Genomic DNA, 19,274 nt, shown 5'->3' on the forward strand with positions numbered 1-19,274 from the left:
TTTTTCTATTTTTCAGTCTTGAGAACTTTTTATATATTCTGGATACAAGTCCTTTAGCAGATATGTGGGATGCAAATATTTTCTCACAATTTCTGATGTGTAAAATTTTAAGCGTTTTTTCCCTCCAAAGTATAGTTCTTAATTTTGATGAGGTCCAATATATTGAATTTTTATTTTGGATCAGTCTTTCGGTATTTCATTTAAGAAGTATTTGCTGCACTGAAGGCCACAGGTATTTTCTCCTTTATTTTCTCCTAGAAGTGTTATATTTTTAGATATTATATTTAATTCTGTCACCCATTTGCATTATTTTTCTTAAATGGGGTAGAACCTACGAATCAAAGGGCATTTTTTTGTATTTGGATATCCAGTTTTTCAAGCATCCGTTTTTAAAAAGACAACATATATACATTTTTTTTTCTGCTGAATTATTTTTGCATCTTTGTTGAAAGTCAGTTGACCATGTATGTATTGGTAATATTGGACTGTTAATAGACTCTCCATTCTGTTCTATTATTTATCCATCTATCTTGATGCCAATACCATGCTGTCTTGATTACTATATTTTTATAATTTTGAAGTCAAATACACCTTTCTCTTCTTTTGTGGATGTTTGAAATCATTTGAATTTTCATATGAATTTTAAAATCAGCATATTAATTTCCATAAAAAAGCATGCTGCAGCTTTGATATGAATTGATTTCAATTTAAATATTAACTGGGAAGAATTCATCATCTTAGTATATTGTTAAACATGTAAAATTATTTCATTTCTATTTTGAAGAAAGAGACTGGAGGAATAACTCTACCAGACTTCAGATAATACTATAGAGCTACAGTAATCAAGGCAGCATGGTATTGGTACAAAAACAGACATATGGACCAATGGAACAGAATAGAGAGCCCAGAAATGAACCCACAAACTTTTGGTCAACTAATCTTCGACAAAGGAGGCAAGAATATACAATGGAATAAAGACAGTCTCTTCAGCAAATGGTGTTGGGAAAACTGGACAGCAGCATGTAAATCAGTGAAGCTAGAACACTCCCTTACACCATACACAAAAATCAACTCAAAATGGATCAAAGACTTAAACATAAGACAAGATACAATAAACCTCCTAGAAGAAAATATAGGCAAAACATTATCTCACATACATCTCAAAAATGTTCTCCTAAGGCAGTCTACCCAAGCAATAGAAATAAAAGCAAGAATAAACAAATGGGACCTAATTAAACTTACAAGCAAAGGAAACCATAAGTAAAACAAAATGACAACCTATGGAATGGGAGAAAATTTTTGCAAACAGTGAAACCGACAAAGGCTTGATCTCCAGAATATATAAGCAGCTCATATGACTCAATAAGAAAGAAACAGACAGCCCAATCCAAAAATGGGCAGAAGACCTAAATAAGCAGTTCTCCAAGGAAGAAATACAAATGATCAACAGGCACATGGAAAAATGCTCAATATCACTAATTATCAGAGAAATGCAAATCAAAACTACAATGAGGTATCACCTCACACCAGTCAGAATGGCCATCATTCAAAAGTCCAGAAATGACAAATGCTGGAGAGGCTGTGGAGAAAAGGAAACCCTCCTACTCTGCTGGTGGGAATGCAGTTTGGTGCAGCCACTGTGGAAAACAGTATGGAGATTCCTCAAAAGACTAGGAATAGACTTACCATATGACCCAGGAATCCTGTTCCTGGGCATATATCCAGAAGGAATCCCTGACTTCAAAATGACACCTGCACCCCAATGTTCATAGAAGCACTATTTACAATAGCCAAGACATGGAAATAGCCTAAATGTCCATCAACAGATGACTGGATAAAGAAGAGGTGGTATATTTATATAATGGAATACTATTCAGTCATAAAAATGATAACATAATGCCATTTGCAGCAACATGGATGTTCCTGGTGAATGTCATTCTAAGTGAAGTAAGCCAGAAAGAGAAAGAAAAATACCATATGAGATCGCTCATATGTGGAATCTAAAAATGAAAAAAAAAGAGCATAAATACAAAACAGAAACAGACTCAAAGGCATAGAATATAAACTTGTAATTGCCAAGGGGGTGGAGGGTGGTAAGGGACAGACTGGGATTTCAAAATGTGTAGATACTGACGGGCATATGAAGAATAGATAAACAAAATTATACTGTATAGCACAGGGAAATATATACAAGATCTTGTGGTAGCTCACAGTGAAAAAAAAGTGATAATGAATATATGTATGTTCATGTATAACTGAAAAATTGTGCTCTACACTGGAATTTGACACAACATTGTAAAATGACTATAACTCAATAAAAATGTTAAATTATTTCATTTCTATTTTAAAATACATTTTAAATCAGTATAAAGTACTAAAGCATTTCTCACAGAACTAGAACACATAATCCTAAATTTTGTATGGAACAAATAGCCATACATTTTGAGATAACCAAAGGAATCTTAAGAAAGAAGAGCAAAGCTGGAGGTATCAGGTTCCCTGACTTCAGACTATACTACAAAGCTACAGTATGGTACTGGCATAAAAACACACTCATAGATCAATAGGACAGAATAAAGAGCCCAGAGATAAACCCACACTCACTTGGTCAATTAATCTATAGTACTGGAGGCAAGAACATTCAATGGGGGAAGGACAGCCTCTTCAGTAAATGGTGTTTGAAAACTGGACAGCTATATGCAAAAGAATCAGAATGGACCACTTATTCACACCATAAAGAAAAGTAAACTCAAAATGGATTAAAGACTTAAATGTAAAACCTGAAATCATAAAACTTCTAGAAGAAAATGTTTGCAGTATGCTCTTTGACTTTGTTCTTAGCAATCAAGTTTTGGATCTATCTCCTTAGGCAAGAGAAAAAGAGGCAAAAATCAACAAATGGGACTACATCAAACTAAAAAACTTTTGCACAGTGAAAGAAACCATCAACAAAATGAAAAGACCACATAATAAATGGGAGAAAATATTTACAAACAACATATACAATAAGAGGGTAATATACAAAATAGATAAAAACTCATACGACTCAAGAAAAACAAACAAACAAAAGAATCCAATTAAAAAATGGACACAGGACCTGTATAGACCTCTTTTTCCAAAGAGGATATACAGATGGCCAACAGGCACATGAAAAGATGTTCAGCATCACTAATCATCCAGGAAATGCAAATCAACACCACAATGAGATATCCCCTCACAGCTGTCAGAATGGCTATTACCAAAAAGACATCAAATAATAAGTGTTGGCAGTATGTGTAGAAAAGGGAACCCTTGTGCACTATTGATAGAAATGTAAATTGAAGCAACCACTATGGAAAACATTATGGAGGTTCTTCAAAAAATTAAAAATTAAAAATTCTCCCAAGTTACCCTTATACAATATTTCCTCCTTGAAGTGTTTCAACATTTTTAGTTTTTTCTATGTATTGACATATTCTATCATAGTTTTATATGTAATATTCTTCCTTTCCTTTAAAACATACTTAACACAAATTGCCCCAAGTTTATAAAGTTAGGTATAAGGCAAAAAGGGGTATTAAATGTTTTGAAGTAACACCATGTGCAACAAAAACCTTGACTTTAAGGGATTGCAGGTTTCGGACACCTCAGTGCATGTAGCAGGTGGCAGGATCCGGACGTGGGTTATCCGTAGAGCACATGCCCAGGCTCTCGGCAGCCTGCCATCAGCAGCTGCTGTTGATTTTGAAGGCCAGTTTTTCCCGCTCTTCCAAAGTTTAAAGAGAATCCAGAAATAGGAATTTTATATGAAAAATTCACAGTGTTAAAAATATTATGACATATTTAAAAAATGTAAAACCACCGTGCTAGCCAAATACATATATCTGTCGGTGGTTGGTGGTGATTCCTGATATGAAACCAGAAGGGACCAAGAATCTTTTTTCTCTGTGTGTCTCACATTCAGCCAGGAGGTAAGGCATTTATGGATCCTACCTGGAGTGCCATCACTCCCCCCCGGCTGGCCACTGAAAGCACTCTGTCCGTCTCCTAGAGCACATGTTTTTTCTTTGCATTTTATGTGTTTTTTTATATGTACTCAATTTTTCTGTCTTCTTTATTAAAAGTATTTATCCCTTAATGGCAGAAATGTACTCATTCTCTTATCCTTTGCATTGGCTGGCTAATGCATCCCTCACAGAATGAGCTCAATAAAAACGTACTAACTCCTCTCCTCCTTCATATTAAAATTGCCTTTCATACATATTCAGCTAAATGCCATGTGAAGTAGCTATACAAATAAAGTCAGTCAAAATAATGCAGGAAAGAGTGATAAATCTTTACCCTCAGGAGTATTTGCCTGTAAAAAACTATCTCCTTAACTCCTAAGTCTTCTCGATGAGGAATAATTGAGTAATCTGGGTCTTTGTTAACTTCTGTCAACATTTCCTGTGTTCGTTTTGGAGACTTCATGCACCTGTATGAGCTCCTCATTCTAGATTTCAAATTTCTAAAAAAAAAATACCCCAAATGACTGTATTTTCTGAATTGAGAAGGCAACACTGGCACCAGACAGAGGAGATTTGTTCTCAATCGTTCCTACTTTTCTCTCTATTCGTCCCTTTCCCTCTAAGAGATTTTGGTGCCTACCCTCAATTTAGGGTCTCAAGATTTCATCAGCTACTTTTTCAATGGATATTTTTGTCTGTTTACCATTTTTAGAGGAAATTATGTCCTCAAACATGTTTGAATTTGACAGTCATATCGTCTCTAACTATGTTTTTGGATTGGATAGTCATATTCTCTCTTACTACCTGGTTTCAAGTGCTTTCAGAACTTTTTTGCATGTAACTCAGCTTTTAACCATACTTGAAGGATTATCACTATTAGGGTAAAGTAAGAGCAAGGGTCAGGTTTGGCGTAAAACTGTCGTAAACGTAAAAGAAGAAAGTCACAAATTTAAACAACAATGATAATAATAATTATATTTATAATTTAGTGAGTTATCACAATGTTCTAGGAATTAGCCAAATGATTGAGTGTTAACTCATCTAATCTTTGGGAGCAACCATTTGAAAAAGTAATGTATCTCCATTTTACACGTGAGAAAGTGAGGCATATGAGCTTACCTTGTCCAAGCATGCAGAGCTAGTACAAGGAGAATACGAGACCGCAGCTCAGACCGTCTAACTCCAGAGTCTCCATGCACTATACTTATGCAGTAGAGTGTCTTCCACTAAGGAGGATAAAATGTTTTCAATGTTGGGAGAAATGTATCGTACCGACTTACATAACATTATTATTAAATCCGACAAATAATGAAGCTCCTGGGTGATTACTTAAGTGTAACTATTAATAAGTTCATGCTGAAAATGCATAGCTTATCCTCTGCAGGTCTGAAGGGGCCCCTGACCAAACAATAAAATATAAGTCCCATAGCCTACAATGTGACTAAGATATACTGCTCTAACTACACATTTTATTCTAGGGAACATAAAAAAAAATCACATCTCTTTAGCAAATCCTTTGAGTTAGGTAAACTTTAATCTAACTAAGCATTATAAATCTCTGTGGGACCCAAGGGTCACATTACTAATCCAATTAAAACTGTTCCCTTCTGTCCACTGGAGAAATCAGTCAGTAGTGTTCTTTGTAACAGAATCCTGTGCTAACTTAACAAAAGGCTTTGGGGCTCATTTAAATAGCCTCATGGGGCCGTATTCCATAGTGGTACTAATAAAGCTTAGAGATTCCAATGTCTAAAACATTGCACTTTTCTGGAAATGGAGGGAAGGAAAAGCGGGGCTGGGGAGGTTGTCAGTTACAGATGAAGACAACCTCAAACAGCAGCAGCCTTAGAGAATGTTCCATGATGTCATGTTGCTATTTTCTCCCTTTCTTTCTTTCCTCTTTTTTTAAAACTAGAAGATTGGAATCTACAAATAAGACTATGAAAAATGTGAAATCTGAGTTTTACTCTTATTAAATTTTGAAGTCTGGGTTTCTAGAACTCATAAAGAGACTGAAGTGAGTGCAATAGAGATCAACACTGATAATTTCAAGTAACACCCGTGAAGAAGTGCGCAGGGAGTGAGGAATTATTTAGTGTGAAACAGAGAAGATTGGGGAATAATTTAAACATTGTTCAAAGATATGAAGAAAAATTATTCATCTCCTTCCTATTGAGAGCTAACAGCAGGAAATGGGCTATTGCTGCTATCGGAGGAATTCCTGTTATTATAGAAAATAGTTTCCTCGGGCAAAAGTTTTTAGGTATTTTTTCAGGACTGCATTATTGAACGAGGTTTGTGGATCTCTTTTTCTCAGAGTCTTTAAACACAAAATGTTTCCTCATCAATGTGGTGATTTTTAGATATAATTGTATAAAAGATGTAGGGATGAAAATGATAGCATTTCCTGAATTCTTAAACCTAAAAATAGAGTCAGGAACCTTTTTCTCTGTGAGATGATTGTGATAAGAATAAATATAGTAAAGTCTGTAATTTTTAATGCTTCATCTCTTTATGCAGAATACTTGCATGCATCTGTACACACAGAAATTTGTTTTGGATGTGCACATATGAAGATTAAAATGATTAATTTGTGTACATCAAAACTGCTCCAGGAAAACCACAGATATAACTTGAACTTGCAAACATAAGAACCCATCCCTCAAATATAATGAAGGCATTTCAGTCAAAATAAACTGAAGAAATTTTGATCTGTGCTGTCCTAAGATGTTTCCCTCAGGGGGCCAGCTTGCCTCCTTGACTCCTTTCTCTGCACACATGCTTTGCCTTGGGAATCACCTCTCAGTGACATCCTTAGCAAAAGGCTTGTGATTGGTCTCAGAGCAAGTCCAGGTGTGGTCCATGACCAACATTTTGTCTTGATTGAGGCTGCTGGGTTAAGGAGATGACTCACAAGTTACATGTCTCCAGCAGTTTTTAAAAAGCTATCATTTGCCTGTGTAAAAAAGGACAACTTCTTTTTTCCTGTAGCTGTGGGATAATACTTTTTAAAAAGTCGTATGTTTATTTTTTCAGCACCAGACACCGCCCAAGAGTGAGGACTTCATTTTCCAGTTTCAAAGGCATTGAAATCTCATTAGTTAGGACAGCTAATACTATAAATGTGACGTTTATAATACTTTGGAAAAGGGGGCTGATTGAAAATTATTTTTACTTAGCAAATCTTTCCCTTAAATTGTTCTAAATTGCAGCTTGAGCTAAATTGCAGGAGGAGTGCTTAAAATACTTAAGTAAATGGGTGATTTAAAACCCTTTCAGAAACACCCACATGCTTACCATTTACATACTCACTTGAAAGCATTTCTGGTTTTTGAGGGGCTGAGTTCCTTAGCACTTCTGTAGGGGTTTGTTAGTCTAGTTTGAATATCTTACTTAAAACTAACAATTACATTCATTTAACACGATGTCACACTTTCCCCACCCCTAATCCATCCTGATTGATTTTTTTAACCTACCTGGCCTGAGTTGGTAAGGTTTCATCATATTTTTGTACTGCTGTACAATCGGTGTAAGTGATTGCTAAATATGGCTTTTTAAGAGTCATATAGATTTCTTTCACACACATTATTTCCTGAAATGCTCACCTGCCCTGAAATTCTAGGCAAGAGCTTTGTGTTTAGGTCATCACTAACCACCTTTATTAAGCACCTACTGTATGCCATGCATTGTGCTTGACTATGGGGGGTACTAAGGGACTTAAGGTAGACGTAATCTCTGATCCTATTAAGCTAAATGGGAGATACAGCTAATGAGAGCTGAGATAATCATGAGATAATAGAGTATGGGAGGGGCTATTATGCTTTGGATTCAAAGACTTCTAAAATGAAAAGATATCTACAGAGGAACAGTGTGAGTTATGTGATTGATGACAAGTGAAGATGGGAAAGGGTCTGGCAAGCAGGAGGGAACCAATGGTCTCTACCAAAGTCCAGTGCCTTTAGAGAATTTGAGGTAGAGGAATCTGACTGGATTGTTGCAGGGGGGAGGAAAGTATCAAGAAATAAAGTTGGAGAGTTAATCAGCGGTCATAGCACAAAGGACCATGTCAGCCCTGTTAAGAAAATCCTGTTTTATCCTGTGGGTAATGAGGAGTCCTTGAAATATTTTAGAAAAGGTAAACATATTGTTAGATTTATTGATTTTTATTTTTTAAAAAAGATTGCTCTAGGGAAGGGTATAGCTCAGTGGTAGAGCACATGCTTAGCATGCATGAGGTCCTGGGTTCAATCCCCAGTACCTCCATTAAAAAAAAAAAAACTAATTACCCCCCATAAATAAATAAATAAATAAATAAATAAATAAATAAATAAATAAATAAATAAATAAATAAATAAATAAATAAATAAATTGCTCTATTTAGTATGTGGGTTATTGTTTGGAAGGAATAAGGATGGATTTAAAAAGACAAATAAGGAGGCTGTTGCAGTGATCTCAGCAGTCTTGGTATATCTAAATAATAATCAGGAATAAAATCAATGTGTTGGAGAGGAACAGGAAGTGAGTGGGGTTTGTTGATTGATAGAGTATAGAGTATGGGGTGGTAAGGAAGAATGGTAAGATAATTTCAGTTTTTAATATATTTGACTTTATGTATGAATGAGAAATTCAGACATATATTTAGACAGAGACAGAGACAGAGACAGAAAGACAACAGTTCACTCCTCAAATACATATATAAAGCTCAAGAGAGAAAAATGTCCTGATGATCCAGATCTTGAAGTCATCAGCCTAAGAGTGGTCACGGAAGCCATGAAGTAGAATGAGCCACCCAGGGAGGGGACCAATAGCTCAGCACAGACCCTAAGGGATGTCCAGTCATCAGAGATGAGACTTGTACACTTTCTACTTTAACACCCCACGTATGACTCATTCCTCAACCAATAGCTCCATGTCTGTGGCTTGAGAAGTGAATAATTTATAAGTGGAAACTCTGAATGTAAGCATTCTTTTTGAAGACATTTTATTAAGGAGGGATTGAAGGGGTTATCAAGTTTGGAGAAGTATTTTTTAAACGAGAGAGACTTGAGCCATTTTTAATATTGATAGGAAGATAGAATTATCTTCTCAGTAGTAAGGAAAAAAGAGGGTTTTCATCTCGGCAGGCAGGCTATAGGAAAGAATGGGGGCAGGTACTAGTGATCATCTCCTTATTTAAATTCCCCTTCCCATGGCATACTTAGCATATAACATGACTTTGTTTTTTAAGGTGTTCTCTTTTATTAGTTTATTTCTCGTGTTACTGCTCCTAGTGCCTTGAAAGTGACAATCGCTGTTTATACCATATCTGAGACCAGAGATGTTGCTCGGGATCATCTCCCAAATGAGTCTGGAGGATTTCAGGGCAAGATATTTAACTGTTTTTCTTTCTTATAGAAAAAGAGGGTACTCACAAATCATGAAAATGCAATATCAACCACAGTTTCTCTGCCCCTCCTTTTTTCCTAAAGCATAGGCTGCATGGATACTCTGGGGGGAAACGAGAAATGTGCTCTAATATGTGATTAAAATAATCCTATTTCCTTGCTCTTTATATATTTAGATGTGTAAAGATAAATACATTAAGGAGAGATTGACTCTTTTTAACCTAAATAAAGGAAAAGTTTGTCCTACTTCATGAAAAGTCTATCATTTTTGACTTGCATGAGGACTAAAAATGGTCCCAGTTCTTCATTTCCACTGGTGTTTTCTGGTCTAACTCACAAATTTCTGTTGGGCAGCTGTGGGTAACCTCCATGTTATTTACCTAACATATGTGTAAGCAAGGCCAGGTTTGAGGCTCAAGACATTTCTTGCTGAGGGTCATTCCCACCTTAAGGGAGAGGACTTGAAGCAGGCTGGATACTATTTGGACATTGCACAGAGTGCTGACTAGTGACTGGTGAAGCCTACTGACCTGCTGTGTCTGGCAGTGGTAACCTGACATTCCCACTTCAGTTCCATTGAAAGAATCTAAGAACACTCGTAATCAAAGCAGGGAAGCATCCTCAGGCTTGGAAGATACTGTTTTAGTGATGTTAACACAGTGATGAACTTATATCATTTATTGATGGCTTTCTAAAATATTTTTAAGATATGGTGAGACATGTTTCCTGTTACTAGTTAACGCAGAATTCATTAATTGGACATCCAGAGTTAGGAGACACACCAGGTCCCATTGTTGAAATATACCACTGTTTTTTATTTGTTTTTCCTTTAAGGATGTAATATAGTCAAATGATACGCGGTGATGAAGTTCAAAACCTCTCAGAGGAAAATGAATTATTTTTCCCCCCTGCTGCCATTTTATATAAGCATAGTGGGTGACACTCTTCTGTATTTTAAGTACCTCGCTTGCTGTTTTTTGTCTCATGCTTACTTTTCTAAAAGCTATATGTTTAAATAAATGTCTCTGGAATGGAGTTCACAGTCTTTGTCATCGTCTTCCCCACTGAACCTGTGCTCCCTCCCTTTCTTCTGGGCACCTAAGGGACAACCACTTAACATACGTGGCTTCTCTACTTCAGGTTTCCTCTTCTATAAATTATTAATTGGTATTTGAGTTTTCATTTAAGAGACAGAAGAAAGTGAAAGGTCGCTGGAGAAAAGTTGTTTTTTTAATTTACGCCAACCAGATTTTATTTCCCGAATCCTCCTTTTTAAATTGAAGTTTGACAATTGGAAAATGGGATGCTGTGTGCGCACGAATCAGTCTATGCGCCGACACATGCTGCTCTGTGTGTGGAATCTGGCTGTAAGGTGCCATTTGACAGCTTGTATTTGCTTACTAGCTACCCCACAGCAGGGAGATGTTTGGATCTGGAATAAGAGTTGTTTATAGACATTGTGAAAGTTGTCCATTGGCACTGAGCGTGTAAACATTTAGAATTGTGCAGGGAGTCTGGTTACAGGAGACGTTATTCAGAAAATTTTCCACTAGAGTATAACTATTTCTTTCCATCTTCTTCAGCAAAGCTATTTCTTTTCATCTCATTTTTCTCCCACACCTAAACACAGTGAAACAGCATGAGTCAAAATCACACAAGTAATTTCTGGTCTGTTTGTAAGACTATATTTCACTCTTCTTATGGAATATGTTTTCCATTTTCCTTAAAATCTTCAAAGAAATTGATCCCACCATGATTCTTATTATCTCATTCTGATGACTGGCACTTGATTTTTGCACAGACGTCGTGGCACACGTACAGTGATTCATGTAACAGAGAATTCTGATTGTACACTTTCTTGTACCTATTTATTTCCTTTTGTCTTGTTCTTAGTGGAAGTTGAACAATTGCTTGTGTCCAACCCCTAGTATTGTTTTACACGCTAATAGGAGTTTGGGGAAAATTGAATAATGAAGTGTTGTAGATTCAAAACTTGGTGTTCAAAACTGCTCTCATACATCATGGTGGACTGTTTTAGTAAACTAGTCTTCCAGAATTCTGCCAGAACATGCCATCTTACTAAAATCCTTTGTAACCAGTGAATTTGCTCTGTATTAATTACTTCCTCTTCTGGTGATGGACATATTATTTCCCAGATGGTTCCTTCAAAATCTCTAGGACACTTATTTCCCAGAAAAATCTTTCTCATTTGGCTATTAGAGACCTTAGCACATATGTGCTAAGAAGACTAAAATGATTACATTTTCTATTATCACCAGAATCTTATTTTAAAAATACTTTGTGAAGATCCACAAAATAATACATATTTATTATAAAATAATTTATATTTATTTCTTGTTACTCCTATTAGTACCATAATATACAGTGTTTAAAAATTTTTTTTTCTTTTTTTTAGGGTTTTACTTATTTATTTTCAATGTCAATTTTACTTTTTCTCTGGCCAAATTGAATTTCATTCTTGTGAGAATAAACATCTTTTGGAACTGTGCTCTTGTGCCCTGATAAGTATATAGCACTTCAGTTTCAGTTCTGTTTAGTTAGGGAAACAAACAATGCGTAAACCTTGAAATAGCTCCATAAATCTGTCGGGCACCAGGAAAAAAGGGAAGTGAGCGTTGTTGTTTGATTTCTAATTAAATAAATGTTGCCGTTCTAAGTTTCAGATTCATCATTTCTTCTCATGTATTCATTCATTCCCTGTTTTTATAGCTGTAAGAGTTTCCAGGTGTGCATCCAAGTTAGTGGCAGGAGGTCCTTGGTGCTGCTGTTCTGTCTGTGGTCCACTGTGTCCCACCCATTCTTTTATCTGCTCCAGTTTGGCTCCAACCACTAGCATCTCACTGAAATATCTCTCATTCACTCTGTTTGGCTGAATCCATTTGTCAGATTTTGGACCTCATCTTATTTAATTCTTAGCAGTTGTCCCCATCACTTCCTCCTTCTTTGAAACTCTCATGTCCATTGGCTTTCCCTCATCTCTCTCTGACAACTCCTTCTGTACTCTCAGCAGCTTTCATTGGACTTTAAATCCTGGGTTTTTTCAAGGCTTTATCCTAAACTTTTTTTCTTCTTTTCTATACTGTCTCCCTTAGAGATCTCAGCTAGAACTAATGGCTTCATTTATCATTTATGGCTGGTAATTCTCAAATTTAAAATCTCTATCCCAGAGCTTTTTAAAATGATCTATGGCACATTTATCCAACTGGGTATATCATAGGCACCTAAGATTTAACATGTCTTAAATGGAACACGTGAGTCTCTCTCCATCACTATTCACCCCCCAGCAAAAAAAAAGTTTATTTTTCTCCATGGTAGTGAATGGGTCTAAATTCCATCAGAAACCCGAGTCATCCTTGGCTCCTTCCCCTTCATCTCCTTCCTTAGCTAATCAATCACCAGTTTATTTCAGTTCTACATCGAAAATATATCCAGTTCCACCTACCCCTCTCCATTTCCAGAGTCACAACTTTATCCCGAGCCATCATCCTGTCTCACCTGGAATAGTGCCACATCCTTATAACTAACCTTCCGGTCCTGTTTAATTGGCTCTTCGTACTGAAGTCAGAGCAATTTCCCTTATAAATAGCGTATCTAATCATGTCACTCTTAAAAAGTTGTTTAATGTCCGCCCGTTTGTTTAGTTGGCCTGTAAGTCTATATAAGTTCTAGCCCCTACCTGCCTCTCTGTCTTGGTCTCCTACCATGTTTTATCACACACATTCCTGCCTTTGCTTCAGTTCCCCCAATGTAGCACACTCCTTCCCACTGCCGGGCCTTTTTGTGTGCTATTCCCTTTGTCTATATGATTTCCCTCCTCTTATTTTTAAAAAAAATTACTTTTCAGAGCTCAGATGTTACCTTCTCATAACAATCCCTAATAACCTAGACTAAATCGAGTACCTTATTAAATGCCTGATTAGACCTTGTTATGGACTGAATGTTTGTGTCTCCCCAAAATTCGTATGTTGAAGCTCTACCCCACAGTGTGGCTGTTATTTGGAGATGGGACCTCCAAGGAAGTAGCTCAAGATTAACTGAGGTCATAAGAGTGGGGCCCTGATTCTATAGGATTAGTCCATTTAAGAAGATACCCCAAAGAGAGAGCTCATGTGTCCTCTCTCTTTCCCTCCTCCACCCCCTCATCCTCCTTTCCTGAGAATGTACTGAGGAAAGGCCCTGTGAGGACATAGTAAGAAAGTGGCCGTCTGCAAGTCAAAAAGAGAACACTTACCAGAAACCAAGCCTGGCTGAACCTTGATCTTGGACTTCCAGCCTCCAGAACTGTGAGAAAATAAATTTCAGTTCTTTACACCACCTAGTCTATGGTTTTTTGTTACAGCTGTTTGAGTATACTAATACAGACTTGTGCTTTCTCTTTATGGCATTCATGATGACTCTAAATAATAAATTATTAAATCAGTCATTTTATGATGTTCTCTCCTCAAGGAAAGGTATGAGGGTTAGGAACGGGCTTGTGTTGTCCAGCACTTGGTCTCCAGTGTGTCTTTTTGCCTCATGGGTAGTTGGTAAGAAACATATAGATTGAGTGGCTGTCCAGGAAGAATGGGTATTCAAAAGGTTAATTCTTGGAAAATGAATATGCAGAAAAGAGATCCCAGACAGAAGGACTTCCTAATCACGGGCAGAAGTAAGGCACAGAAAGGACAGTAAACAGCTGATGGTAGGACAATGGAATAAGCTTATCGTAGTAGAGCATGCTAGAAATTCATCAGCAGTCTTATCCATTGATGAAATAGATAAATAAGTATATAAAGTGCAAGATCGAGCATTCATCATTTGTCAGCAATCTTTTATCTACTCCTGGATCCTCACAACCTTCCCCCAAGACCTGTTATTTTGAAATAAATACAGAATTATTGCCTGTGCCCAAATACTACAAATTGAAGCTATGACAACTTGTAACTACTGCTTATCTATGTTATCTCCCTGGAGTAATATCCTGTCTCCTCCTCCTCTCTAGTTGACAAACTCAACTTTTAAGTCACTGCTTCTCAACTTTGGGACTTTGGTATAAGCTTCAGGATACATGGGGACCAGCTAAAATTATATGCTCCTTTTGTATAAATGCATGGATATTTGTTTTGGTGAGAGAAGGTAAGAGAAGGCGTGGAAGGTATGTGAAATAATTTCAGAAATCTGAAAAATAAACTTTGGGAAGAGGTCATTTTACCCCTAATAAATTAGTAATGCAGCCATTAAGGGGAAAAATGAGAAACCATTTTTCTTTCCTTAATGCATTACTCTCAGAGAAAGAACACTCTCAGAGAAAGAATGTTACCTGGACTTGAGGTTGTCTCTTTCTGCCTTCTACTCTCATTTTCTATCCTCTATTTATTGCCTCACCTCTTCTTGCCTTTGTAATGCTAAATATTTCACGGTTTGAATTAGCCATTCACTGCCTTAAGCTCTTCAGAGTAGTAAAAGTTCAGTTTTAATCAAATAAATAAATTTCTAACTCCGAAGCTAGAAGCTGACTGACAGTTATACTGCTAACCAGAAATTTTTAGTCAGTGGTAAAATATTGAATGATTCAAATAGAAAGACAGAGATCAAAACTATTATTAGTGCTATTAGATTTAAAATATAGTTATTTAATATCAAAGAGTATTTAAATGCATGCATAACAGAAAAATTTACAGTGATTTGACTTCTTTGGCTAAAGTAGTTGTTCAAATTTATGGGTTTTTTTAACTTGCCATATTTTGCTGAGTTAATACTTTAGATTATAAAGTTGAACCTACACATATTAGTATAAAATATGGTTAACACATGTACAGATTTAAAATGAGTTAGCCGAACTAAATATATCCTATTATTCATTTCAAGTATATAATCATTTAAGGTAACAGATGCCTAGAAACAGAAATATATTAGGTATGGAGAAAAACCATATTATCCAAAGACATTTATTTTCTGTAGCAGCAACTTCAAGCACCTATTAGTTACTCATTTTCCCTTTTTCTTATTAAGAGAACGATGACTTTATTGAGGTTAGAAGGATGCCTGACTAAACAATACATTTTCTCATCTTTCCTGCAGATCGTAGTGGTGAATGAGACATAAACAGGAGTAACTGGGCAGAATTTTGAGAGCCCTCATTTGAAATGAGCTGAGTCATTTAGGAGAATGCCCTCATTTTACCTTTCATTCTTTTTCGTTCTTTCTATTTGGAACTCAAAAGTGATAGGCTGAGATGGTTGCATCTTGCAACATTGAGGCAGCCTTGAGAGAGGAAGCCATATTCTTATGATGGATATGCAAAGCAAAGTAAGGATACTGGGGTCACGGTGATATTATACAATAGTCAGTGTGGAGTGCTTGCCTTCAGATTTCTTTAAGGCAAAAAAAAAAAAAAATTCTTATCTTCTTAAAGCTACTATTATTTTTAGTGTCTGTTGCTAGCAACCAAATGCAACTCTTAAAGAGCTGCATTCTCCAATTAGGCATACAGCTTAATTGTAGAAAAAATTAACATTGGTAGTCAAGGGTCAGTGGTGAATGGTGGCTCCCTAAATCTGAATCTTTCACTAATTTTCCTCCACACCCTAGAAATTAACAAGAAAAAAATAATTAGAAGACAGAGAATATTCTCTTTAACTACGAGAATAAATAATTTCTAGCCAAGCTTTTTCTTGAGCTCCTGCTGAAATCTTTGCATAAGAAAGGCAAGAGAGGACTAGGCTAAATTCATCCCCTTCAAGGAGAAGTCCACTCCGAGTATGAAAGTGCTGATGAAGAATTTTGTTGGTCAAAGTATTAACTATTGGAAAGGACTTAAAATAGGGGACTGGAGGAAGCAGTGTACATAAAGCAACATTTGATGGAGAGAAAATGGTAAAAAGGAACACAAGTGGCATTTGGAGACTGAGTGGTAAAGGGAAAAGGAAGCAAGGGAGGAAAATTTAAGGTTCTTAAAAATAAGCCAAGTTATTTCCCTAGCAACCTCCCCAAAAAGCTATCCATTAAAGAAGCTACATTTAATTGCACTCACAGAAAGGGTCTCACATTAGAATCCTTTCCTTCCATCTTCAGACTTTAATCCTATTCATGAAATGCATAGACATAAGTAACATATATCTATACAAAGCTATATCAGGGAAACAGAAAATAAAAAAATTTCATCACATTTAAATAAAATATGAAAAAAGAAACCTCTATCAGACACTCTAAACTGAATCAAATATCTTCAAACCAACATTTGGGGCTATGTAAAAAAATAGAAATAAACAAATGGAAAAATATTTAATCAGAAATAAATAACCTATGAACAGAAATGGATGAAAGAAAAAAAAAATGTTGAGTGAATTCAGAAATAAAGAAAAAGACAAAATCTTTTTCAGAAATAAAGACTAAATTATAAAACGCTCAAAGGGAACATGGATTAAAATAATAATTTAGTAAGGAGTCTTGAAGAAAAGCAGGGAAATAATCAAAAAATGGGAAAGGAAATGAGTTAAGGAAAATAAAAGAAGACAGAGAGAAAGTAATTGAAATGGAAGAAGAACAAAAAATGTGTAACAACTTGAGTCTCTGAAAAAGATAAAACAATGGAACCCAATTAATACTTAAAACTATTATCCAAAAAAAAAAGAAAAAACTTTCCAGAGAAATAGAAGACCTGTACTGATATATTGAAAGGGTCCTGTATATGTCTGGTAAACTTGAAAACTGATCTGAGACAGTAATTCCCACTCTGTTCCATCAGTCTGTTTATCCATTCTTATGTCAATACACAAAAGCTTAATTACTGTATCTTTATAATAAGCATTAAGATCTGATGATGTGACTGCTTTGAGTAGTTCTTTATTGCTGTTGCTATTTCATGCCCTTGACATTTCCATATAAAATTTTGAATTGGTCTTTTGATTTTCACAGTAAGCCTTGTTGAAGTTTTATTGGGTCTCATTGACTCTATCCATCAATTTGGTGAGAATGGACATATTTATAATATAATATTGAGTCTTCCAAACCATGAATATGATTTATCAGTCTAATTTTTCTCAATAATGTTTTGTAGTTTTCAGAGAATGGCATTTGCTTTAATGTCTGTTTTAAAAATAAATGTATAAAAATATTTAAAGTACTTTTTTCTTTAAAATGGAATAGACTGAGAGGCTCTGAATACATAGTGATAGAGCATGTAATGGCAACTAGTGAAGGCAAGGTAAATGCATTCACGATCTATTTATTTCTTCCTTGAGTGTAAAATTCAAGAATTTTAAACATCATCAAGAATGTAAGTTTGTCAACCTAAATTTTAATATACACTTCATATACATTTTGATTCTTAATATCAAGCATGATAAAAATATATAAAATATCCTATGTTGACCTTTATTTATCAGCAAATCATTTCTTTTGTTATATAATTAAAATAATATTCCATTGCATCATTTGTAAAATGCAACATATCAAAATTTCTATTCTTACATTGTAAGTATTTTAGGAATTATAAAAGTTTCCCAGGGCTGCCCCAACAAGGCAACACAAAATGGGTAGAATAACAGAAATGTGTTTTCTCACAATTCTGGAGGCTTGAAGTCTGAGATCAAGGTTTCTTCACTGCTGGTTCCTTCTGAGAGCTTTCAAGGAGAATCCGTTCTGTGCCTCCGAGCCAGCACCTGATGGTTTGCTGGCAGTCTTTGGTGTTCCTTAACTCCTGGGTGCATCACCCTCATCTTTGCCTTCGTATTTACAAGGCATGCCCCCTGTGTGCTTGAGAAAAAATTTTCCACTCTGTTCCATCTGTCTATTTATCCATCCTTGTGTCAATACTATAAAATCTTAATTACTATATCTTTATAACAGACTCACAGACATAGAAAATAAACTTATAGTTACCAAGAGGGGAAGGGAGTGGGAAGGGATAAATTGGGAGTTCAAGATTTGTAGATGCTATCAGATAATATAAAACAGATAGGCAACAAACAAAAGATGTGGTACATATACACAGTGGAATATTATTCAACCAGGAGAAGAGGATATCCTCCCATGTGTGACAACGTGGATGGACTTTGAGTGTATTATGCTAAGCAAGATAAGCTAGACAGAAAAAGACAAGTACTGTATAATATCACATAGATGTGGAATCTAAAAAAATTAAACTTGTAAAAAGCAGAATGTAAAATGGTGATCACCAGGGTACAAGGCAGGGCAATTAAGATTGATGGTGTTTAAAGGGACAAACTTGTAATGAGTAGTAAATAAGCCAAAGAGAGCTATTGAACAGTATAGTGAATATGGACAATAACATTGTCCTATAATTATGTAATGTCATAAATATTGCTACATCAGCAATATATTACAATATATTACAATATATAAATGTATAAAAATAATATGTTATGCACCTTAAATTTATAGTGTTACACTTCCAATTTATTCAATAAAAAATAAAATAGCAAAACTAAAATCTATACTTCTCAATCCACATGAAACAAGATACCATTAGATATTCAATATGTCTATTTTAATACAAATTAGGAATGAAATTGTTTATATTGATGCAGGAAAAACGGATATGGGGCGTGAGGAGGGCTGTGTCCCAGGCTTCAGTTGAGCCCCTGGGACGTACCCCTCCAAGTGTGGGTCCATGGCTTCACGCAAGAAAAGAATTCAAGAGCGAGCCACTGTTGAGTAAAGGTAGATTTATTCAGAGAGATACATCGAAAGTCAAGAGAGAGGCCATGAGGTGTGGGGGTTGGGTGCTCAGATTAAAAGTAGGTACACATTCCATAGACAGTGTGTGGGCCGTCTCCGAACGGGGCGGTGGGGGCGGGGAGAGAGACTGCGGCCCCTGAGGCACCAAGTTGCCAGTTTTTTTGGGCTCAGTGGCTTGGCTTCGTATGCTAATAAGTGGAAG

The 19,274-nt window shown here is 35.9% G+C and overlaps 2 long non-coding RNA genes across 2 annotated transcripts in view; both read left to right on the top strand.

Annotated features, from left to right (window-relative positions):
• LOC116665251 overlaps positions 1-19,274 on the top strand; it is a 175,202-nt gene that overhangs the window by 117,968 nt on the left and 37,960 nt on the right. The window lies entirely within an intron of this gene.
• LOC116665252 lies at positions 14,817-17,296 on the top strand. The gene is made up of 3 exons (XR_004321772.1): positions 14,817-14,826; positions 17,118-17,120; positions 17,152-17,296. It is a non-coding gene; the product is annotated as an uncharacterized LOC116665252 (long non-coding RNA).

The sequence above is a fragment of the Camelus ferus genome, chromosome 8, assembly GCF_009834535.1.
Source record: "Camelus ferus isolate YT-003-E chromosome 8, BCGSAC_Cfer_1.0, whole genome shotgun sequence".
Classification (NCBI taxonomy): domain Eukaryota; kingdom Metazoa; phylum Chordata; class Mammalia; order Artiodactyla; family Camelidae; genus Camelus; species Camelus ferus.